The sequence below is a fragment of the Tupaia chinensis genome, unplaced genomic scaffold (assembly GCF_000334495.1).
Source record: "Tupaia chinensis unplaced genomic scaffold, TupChi_1.0 Scaffold000354_1, whole genome shotgun sequence".
Taxonomy (NCBI): domain Eukaryota; kingdom Metazoa; phylum Chordata; class Mammalia; order Scandentia; family Tupaiidae; genus Tupaia; species Tupaia belangeri.
The window spans coordinates 970,917-980,940 of NW_006159849.1; positions in this window are offsets into that span (position 1 = coordinate 970,917).

Genomic DNA, 10,024 nt, shown 5'->3' on the forward strand with positions numbered 1-10,024 from the left:
CTTTCTTTCTCCTTTCATTCCTATCAGTATTCTAGAAAGAGGAGGAGAGGTTGGTGTAATGGTGGCATAGGTGGACCCACAAGGGAAAGGCTCCCAGTTTTTCACCTGTACTTTTCAGAAGTTCCATAATGTGCCAGAAGTTCTTATATTACCATGAGAGTTGTCCTCCTACATGCAAATTATCTCTCCAAATGAAAATTACTGGGAAATTTACTGACTGGAGTAAAAGCCAACTCCTCAGCACGGCCTTCAGCTCTTCACAGGCTCCTGCCCAATTCCATGCCCTGCCTTCTAACACCAAACACCAATGACTGACCTGCATTCCAGCCATACCACATTGCTTCCTACTCCCCAGACCACTGTGCACTGCAACCTGAGCATAGGTCCATTTCACCCTGAGGCTTCCCTGCCTTTTCACTCCACTTCGCAAGCCTCTATTCTTCATGGCTCAGTTTACACATCCTCTCCTTCTATATGAAAAGCAGAGGTTAGAAGCATGGATTCCAGAATCAGACAGAGTTCAAATCCCAGCTCAGCAATTATTAGCAGTATGACAATAGCAAATTCCTTGTGCTTTTGAAGCCTATATACCCATTTGTTTAAAATAGGATGTTAGTGAACTCAGAGAGATATTCTGAGGCTTAAAAATAAGGTATGGGGGGGGCAGTAGGTGGTGTGGTGTTTGAGGCACTAGACTCCTACATGGCCCACTACAGTTCAAGTCCTAGACCCAGCAGCTTGAAAATCACATCAGGTCCATATGCATATGTGCCCAAAATCCTGAGAGGGGAATAGAAGAGAATAGACTGCAGTGTGGCCATTCCCCCCCCGGGGATTTCTTATTTTCCCTTCGTTTCTTTCTCACAAGCTGCACACACCCTATGGTAAAAAAAACTAAAAAATAAATAAGGTATAGGTCCAGCTACAATAGCATGTGCTGGTAGACACTGCTACTCTGCAGGCTGAGGCCACATGGGAGGCCAAGGTTTGATTCCTGGCCCACCCTAAAAGCCAAGCCCACCATCACACCTATAGTCTCAGCTATAGGCTGAGGCAGGAGATTCATGATATTGTGAGATGCTAGCTCAAGAAAAAATAGGCCAGCAAGTGGCATGGAAGTTAAGGGAATTCTACATGGCCAACTATATGGTTCGAATCACAGCAGCTTAAAAAAAAAAAAAAAAAATCACACCAGGCACATGTGTGTGCATCCCCCAAATCCCAAGGAGAGAATGGCAGAGAGGATACCATAGCATGGCCATTCCCCCTGGGGGCTGATTTCTCACTTTCTCCATCTCTCTCTGGCAAGCACACATACTCTATAGCAAACTAAACAAAAAAAGTAAGAGTTGAAGTACATGCAAGGTAAGTACTTAATAAATTAGAGCTATTGCTCATTGTTCTTCCAGCTCTTCTACATCTTCCAAACAAAACAGGCCTCTCTCTGCTCTTAGCTCTCCGGCCCACTCATGTACTTCACCATTTTATATGTTATATGAGAACTATGAATTTGCATGTTTATTTCCTTTGCCAGATGATACATTGTTCTGAAGGAGGAAGTGCAGTGTATTCATGGCCCGCAAACCCAAGCCCTTGGAATAGTTATCACATACACGAGAGCCATCTGTTTAAGTATTAAGTGAAGAAAAAAAATTAATCAATCTGCTTATAATGAGACTGATATTAAAACACTATACTTCAGCCAAAAATTATGATTTCACTGTTCCGAGATTGACGCCTAAACTAGGAGGAAGTAAAGACGTTAGTCATTCTTGTCTTAGTGAGGCAAGAGAAATAAAAATTAAGAAATATAAACCAAATGCAAAGGATACGCCATTCCTCTGATACGTTTGATTTTTCCTGGATCTGTGAGCTGAAGAGGCTTCAGGACCTTCCTTACAGGACACGAGAAAACCACTTCACCTCCTCCTCCAGGAGGCATTCCCCGTCGTACAATCTGTTCACAGGATGAGAAAGATGGAGAGGATGCAAAAGGCAATGAGTAACTTAATACCCAAGCCAGAAAGGTTTACACCAACAGGCTCTTCCTTATAAAGTCAACAGCTCTTTTCAGTCAACCTGTCCATCTCTTCAGACCACCAGCACCTTGTTAGCTCCAAGAGGGCAGATGCTCGGCAGCACATTCAGGTTAAAGTCAACGTGGAATACACCAGAGGGCTTTTGTGGCTCAGCTATGCAACCCTGAGCCAGACACATTACTGTCAAAGCCTACATCTTTGTCCTTAAAGTGAGGAACTGGCTTAGTTCATCAGCTGATCCCATTTCTTGACCATCTGGAACCCCTTTTCCTCCTACATAAATAACTGGCTTATCAAACTCTAAAATTAATAAATAAAATCGAAATAACTTCCTCTGTTTAAAAATGTCAGTTTAGGGGCCAGCAGATGGCAATGGTGGTTAAAGTGCTAGACTCCCACATGGCCAACCACGGTTTGAGTCCTAGACCTGGTGACTTGTTTTCTCACTTTCTCTCTCTCTCTCTCTCTGGTGATCTCTGGTGAATTAAAATTAATAATAATAAATTAAATTAAAAATTTTAAGTCAATATAATGGCCAGAGGACAGAGTGGTGGTTAAAGCAGCTGGATCTCACATGGCTGACTGCATGGTTCTAGTCCTAGACCGGCAACTTGAAAACACATGCTAGTTCCATGTGTGTGCATGTCAAAAATCCTGAGAGGGAATAGAGAAGGGATTGCAGCATGGCCATTCTACCCAGGGGGTGAGTTCTCACTTTCTCTCTCTCTCTGCATGCATGCTACAGCAAAACTTAAAAAAAAAAAAAATCAATTTAAAAAGCAGAAGTGCTCAACAGCTTAATATATGCAGCGTTACCTCACTGCATTGCTATAACTCCTTTAAGGAGCAAATGGATGCTAGGACCAGCAGATGGTGTAGTGGTTACGTTACTGGAATCCCACATAACCAACCACGGTTCAAGTCCTGGACCCAGTGGCTTCAAATTCACGCTGGTGTGTGTGTGTGCCCAAGATTCTGGGAGGAGAAGGGACTGTGACATGGCCATCCCCCCGGGGGATGATTTCTTGCTTTCTATCTGTGTGTGTGTGTGTGTGTGTCTCTCTTTCTGTCAAGCGCATGTTCCCCATAGCAAAAATATCTCTCTCAAAACAAACAAACAAACAACAACAAAAACAAAAACAAAGAGCAAACAGATGCCTAAATTAAGTTTTGGAAATACCGAAAATTCTCAAGGGCATGCAGGCTGGGAGCTCCTAGCATGATTTATATCTAGATCACTCAATCAAAGAGGCAACGTGGCTCGAGTCCCATCTCTACTACTTATTACCAGAGTGACATTGAAAGAGCTAGTATGAGGAGTTAAAGGAGTTAACTAACATAAAAAGCTTCCAACTGTGCCAACTGCAAAGTAAGTACAACATGACTGCAGGCTCCTGATGTCATTGCTAAAGTGTGCCTTTCAGTTCAGAGTCTTAATGTTTGGTTCAGAAACCATGAAGGTCTTCCAACAAATGGTGACTTTATATGTGACATACATGCTGAGTCACATGAGTCGATACAAAAATGTTATACACAAACACACACACAGCCCATAGTTCATACATTCTTACCTTTAGCTCAAATGATTCACCATCGATTCCAAACTGTTTCAACAGAGGGAGTGCTGTTGCCTTAAGAACATCGACCTATGAAAACATTTTAGGAAAAATAAATTCATTTAAACTGTGGGCAGATAGAAAGAAGAGAGATTCTAAGAAGCAGGTGAGGCTTAGCAATCAAGCAGATGATACCATCTGGTAAAAGAAAGGATGCTAGCTCACTATGCATATGACCTGGTTCTGTTACTCAGTAAGACTGCAATTTTACAAGCCACTGGGCTTCTCTCGGCCCCATTTTCCTAAGACATGGAGCATCACATGGGAGCATCAAATGCACTATGCAAAAAGCATAAGAAAACTACTGGACTCATACAGAGAGTAAACTAGGACTCTTGCTCATTCTTACAGATATAAACATTATAGAAGGAAATAGCTGACATTTTTATTAATTTTTTCCCAATATGATTGTTTAATGTTTAGAGATGGTGGCACTCTGAACCCAAGCAAACCAAATGAACTATTCAACAGCTAGCCTAAGAATCCTGACGCAGGTGGGTATTCTACATGGTTGAGAGGTGGGGAGCGATAATCTCGAACTTCCTGAAACAGCACAAACCCAAAATGGCAATTACACCGATCTCCACAAGTAACAGCAAGACTGCCAAACATTACTGACATCTTTACTTCCTCCTAGTTTAGGGACATGCACTCACCAGAGACAGAGAATGAAAGTCAGAAAAGCACCCTTCAGGTTATGGTCATACTGCAATCCCTTCTTCCCTATTTCTCCTTCCCCTTGGGATTTTGGGTATGCACACACATGCACCCAGAATGTTCTTCAAACCACTAGGTCAGGGACTCAAACCGTGTGTGGTCGGCCATGAAGGAGCTAGATGCCCTTATTATTAGCCAAGGGCTGGCTCTGGATGCTCTATACTCTCCTCCAGCTCCATGTACTCTAGTTTTAGTAGAGTGAGGGCAGTCTGGGAGTACTATTCAAGAGAGCCTATTCAGTCATTCTGGTTGTACAGAAAAGGCAAAGATCTGACTCAAGCGGCTACTATGGGGAAAGACAATACACTCAAAATAAAGCAATCAGCAGGTAGAAACGTGATCAGGTGCAAAATAGGGGAAAGAAACCTGCTCTCCTGTTAACTTGTATGAAACAGTGATAAGAACAGCCATCTTGGGGCCAGCAGGTGGCATGGTGGTTAAGGGTGCTGAACTCCCTCCCACATGGCTGAACATGGTTCAGGTCCTGGACATGGTGGCTTACTTTCTCATTTTTTCTCTCTCCTCTCTCTTTCTCTCTCTCTCTCTGGTCAAATTTAAATAAATAAAAGTTTGAAAGAAAAAAAAAAAAACAGCTACCTTGCTGAGTTGGTAGAAGATACAAACATGCATAAATAAGTACACCTAGAACAGTGTCCAACAGATGGTATACATTACTGTACTTTTTTTTCCCCTGTCTAGGAGGGAACCAGAAAATAATGAAATCTTCACTCACTTTACTAGTTCACTGACACTAATAAATACTTATGAGGGGCTATGGTGACACATTACTGAAATTCAGAGAAGACCTCATGAAACTTTTCTTCTTTTTCCTCATAATTTCTTACCATTTCCTATCCTCTTGCCTTGAAGGAAAGTATGGTAAGGCTCATCCTACCATATGCTCTTTCAATCCTTACTGGAAGAAGCCCTTTTATCTTCTGCAAGAGTTAGCTTTATTAAATACCCTCAGCCCTCCTATTTAAAATTTTTCTTCTGCCATTACAGTTTATTCGCAGCCTGGGAGCAAGTTCGATTTCCCCCTAGTCTAAAATAAATTCCTAATCTCAGACCTTAAGAAATCATTCCACCTAAACTTATTGGAACTATCTCTTAACTTTGTGACTCCATTTCCTACTCATTCTTCAGTCTGTGCCTATCTATAAAACTCTAGTAACACTAATTTCTCAAGGTTCAATAAAACTTCTCATTGCCCATTTCTAACTCAACTTCTAGAGAGTGACCTGTGGATTACCTCTGGCTTCTTAGAACAAGACTCCTGCTTTGCAACTCCAAATCCTTCAATTGCCACAATCACTCTATCTCTAGCTCCTCTTCCTCCACTTATACCTTAACCTTCACTCTTCCCCTTTTATTCCCAATCTATTGGACCTTAGGGCAAAAACTAACATCCACAGGGCCAGAGAATGAATTTAAATGAATAATGAAGTCTGCTGAGACTCATGTCCATTTGGAGAGCTCATGCTTCATCCACAGACTGCAGCTGCACTCAGCTTCCACTGATGGCTGTCATGGAGGTACAGCTGCCCCGTGCTGCCACACAGCCCTTCTATACCATAGAATCTGGACTTTTAAACGTAAACGACCAATTCAGGTATGTATGCATGCACACACACACACACACACACACAGTATGCACCACCACCACCACCACCACCACCACCACCACACACACAGACCAAGAACAAACACCTGTAAAATGAATTCGCCCAAAAGGCCATCAGTGTTCAACCTCAGTACAGATCAGTCTCATACCCCTAGGGATATAATGATCAGGCAATATCCTGATGACCAATCATTGAGGTTCCAGATAATAGTTTCCGATTTTGAACTGGACATCTTCATGTGGTTACGCTGCCAACGCTCCAGGAACAGAACTGAAATCAAACACATCACCCATTATCCTACCACAATTTTCCTCTTTCCTGTGTCAAACTTTCTGATCATTATGCTACAGGTCAACCAGGACAGAAATAATGGAGTCACATATAGCTCCTTCCCTTCCATTCTGACTCCAATTAGTTGTTAGTTATGAAGACTATCCTTCAGACCTGCCTGCTCCTTCCCACTCCCATCTCCATAATGTCCAAACTAGTCCAGCACCTCTCCAATTCACCCTCATTTGACCTCCAGAATTATCTTCCTAAAACCCAGACTGACAATGTGGTTTTCCTTCCTCTATAAACTATCCCAGTGCTTACTACTTTGTTCATACTGCCTTCAGAGCCCAGAGGTATTTAGCTTTGTAGTCTCCCTATTAGAACTCACAGCTGTCCAACGCATGAGACTGAGAGTTTTTTGAGGAGTAGCATCATTCATGGTATCCATCCTTGTATACAGAGAGTAAACACAGATATGAATTGATGAGGTAACCACACAGGGAGAAGGCTCAAAATGACGAACTCCTAGAATGAAGAAGTTACTCTTCATTAGGGGTTAAGAAAAGAGTTCCTCCCTTACCCAAGATTTCACTCTGCATAGTTTCAGTTACCCATGGTCAACCATAGTCCAAAATATTAAACAAAAAATTCCAGAAATAAGTAAATCATAAGTGTTTTGCTGCTGTTGTTTTAGATTTTTGTCATAGGTGGCATGTGACTTACCAGAGAAAGGTAAAAAGAGACAGAGATGGGGGTGGGAGTAAGAAATCACTCCCCAGAGGAATGGCCATGCCACAATCCCTACTACTCCATTCTCTAGGGTTTCTGGACAACCACACACCTGTACCTGGCATGATTTTCAAGCCTCCAGTTCTGGGACTCAAACCATAGAATCAGCCATATGGGATTCAGCACCTTAACCACCACACCCCTTGCTCGACCCAATAACTCATATGTTTTAAACTGCATGTCATTCTGAGTAGCATGATGAAAATATTCAATGTCTTACTCTAATCTGCCCAGGATATAAACCATCCCTTTGTCAAGTGCAGCCACCTATTAGTCATTTAGTAGCTGTCTTTTCAGATTAAAAATAAAACAAGCAAAAAATGCATATACAAGAATATCTCAAAAGCCTTATGGGAAAACGGAATTAAAGTATGAATTATTCTGGTACAAATAATTTTGAAATTCATGTTTTTTTTGTAATATACTTTACTATGAAATTTCTAAAAGACACTTTATCCATATCCAGTTTCAGGCATCCACTGAGGGTACTGGAACTTATTTCTTACAGATAATGAGGGACTGCTGTGTATTTTATACTGGGTTAGACCCAGGTAACAACCAAGGTCATTTAACTCATGCAGCTGGCAAAAGCAGATAGTTTCCAGCATATGAAAATAGATGTTTATAAATACTCTATAAAAAAATAAGTAACATTTATGGGGAATTCATTAGGTGATCCTTGTCACTGTTACTATATAAAACTTTTTTTGAAGAGAGATTTTTATTATAGGCCATGGGTACTCGTCAAAGAGACAGAAAGTGACAAATCACCCCTGGGGGGATGGCCATGCCACACTCTTTTTTCCATTCTCCTCTTGGGATCTTGCACACACATACATACATGCACCCAGTATAAGTTTTAAGTCACCAGGTCCAGGACTTGAACCATGGTCGACTACCTGAAAGTCCAGCGACGTAACCATTATGCAAGCTACTAATTCCACTACATGAAACTTAAAATATTGCCAGTGAGAATGACTTTTAAGATCATTAGCAATTTGGGACCAGCAAGTGGCATGGAGGTTATTTAAGGTGACTGAATCCCACATGGCCAACTGTGAGGTTTGAGCACCAGACCCAGCAACTTAAAACATATGCTGCACTTAGGGGCTCACTGCTCAAAACCCAGGCACAGGGAGAACAAGATTCGTACAGCTGGATGATCTATTATCCAGAGAAAATGTCTTAAGGAGAACAAAGAATGGACTGCTGCATGGCCATCCCCCTGAGGATATCTCTGTCTCCAACAAGTATACCAGGCCTAAAGCAAAAAACTAAAACTCCAAAAGTAAAAAATCATTAGCAATTACAAGAAAAAAAAAAAAAGAGTTCAGAACTGAGACACATGCTATGCCTTTTATGCTTCAGGAACTTTTCTCATTACTTCATTATTTGCGATACCTTCCTCTTTTCCAGTCTAAAAGTATGAATTCCTCCCCCTCATACATTTTTTTTTTTTAGGATTTTTGCCATAGGTTGCATGTGCTTGTTGGAGAGAGAAGTAAAATGAGAAATCACCCCCTAAGGGGGATGGCCATGGCACAGTCTCTTCTCTTGGGATTTTGGGCATGCACACACACACCCAGAGTGATTTTCAAGCCACCAGGTCCATGACTTGAGCCATCATCAGCCATGTAGGAGTCTGACACTTTAACGACCACACCACTGCCTGGCCCCCTTATTGTACACTTAATGAAAGAGCCTATTTCCTAGAATCTTTCAGAAAATACATTGGGGGGGGGAACAGTGAGTTAAAAATTCTGAACAGTTTATTCAACATTTATTTGCAGCTTAAGAATTTCAGATCTTGCACTATACTTATTCTTTTAGGGGAAAGAATTTATGAAGCTGAATTTCTAAGAATTGAGGAATAAGTCTTTCACTGCCTAAGAACATATCTACCATGTTTATAGCCTAATAGACGTCTTGGTGAATATCAGCAGCCTGCACTCTAAGGCTCACTGTACCACCTGGTCCTTCCTGGTTGAGAAAACTACACAATTCACAGGCTGCCTCAGATGCTGCCCATTGACTGGTCCCGGTCTCTGTAGTGGTAAGAATAGGTGTTCCTCCTCAGTCAGGACTTCACATCATAGTCATCAGCCTTAAGACACCTCTGGGTAGCAGATCATCCACATATGTGAATCTTGTTCTCCCTGTGCCTGGATTTTGGGCAGTGAACCCCTAAGTGCAGGCTGCTGATATTTATCAAAATACCTACTGGGGTGTAAACATAGTTAATATGTTCTTAGGTAGTAAAAGACTTATTCCTCAGTTCTTGGAAATTCAGCTTCCAAAAAACTCTTTTCCTCAAGATAATGAGTATCGTTCACAATCTGAAGTCCTTAAGCTGTAGAGAAATGTTGAGAAAGTTGTTTATTAGTTCATCTGCCTCCTGGAGTGATTAACTTGGCTGCATTTTCTGGAAGATTCTAGAAAATGGACTCTAGGTTTAAAGTGAAAGAGGAGACATTCATACTTTTAGATTCAAAAAGTGGAAGGTACCTTAACAGTGATAAAGATCACTTCATAAATTTCCTTAGGCAGGCCTGAATAGATGTCTCTAATCTCACATACACACACACACCCCGAAAACCTTTCCTAGAATGGCACTAAGGCAGCTAGAGTGATCACAATGAAAATTTTAGCTGGCTACTAACTCATTCTCCCCATATATGCGGGAAAATTAGCATTCTTACTAAGAAACTTGCTAACACTCACAAACTATCAAAGTTCACACATTCCTGCCCTGCCTTTACGCCTTTACTTAATCTGCAAACTTCAAAGAAACAAAAGTCATTCAATTTATGGTTAAAGCCTGGGTCGATCAAGATTATACTGTGGCAATGCCAAAGAGATATTATTTCCTGTCTAAAATTTTTGTCTGTTGCCCTCCAGCCTCATCTATCACATGACCTGAAGAAAACTCCACCCTCGCACACATTATCCAACAGAACCATATTCC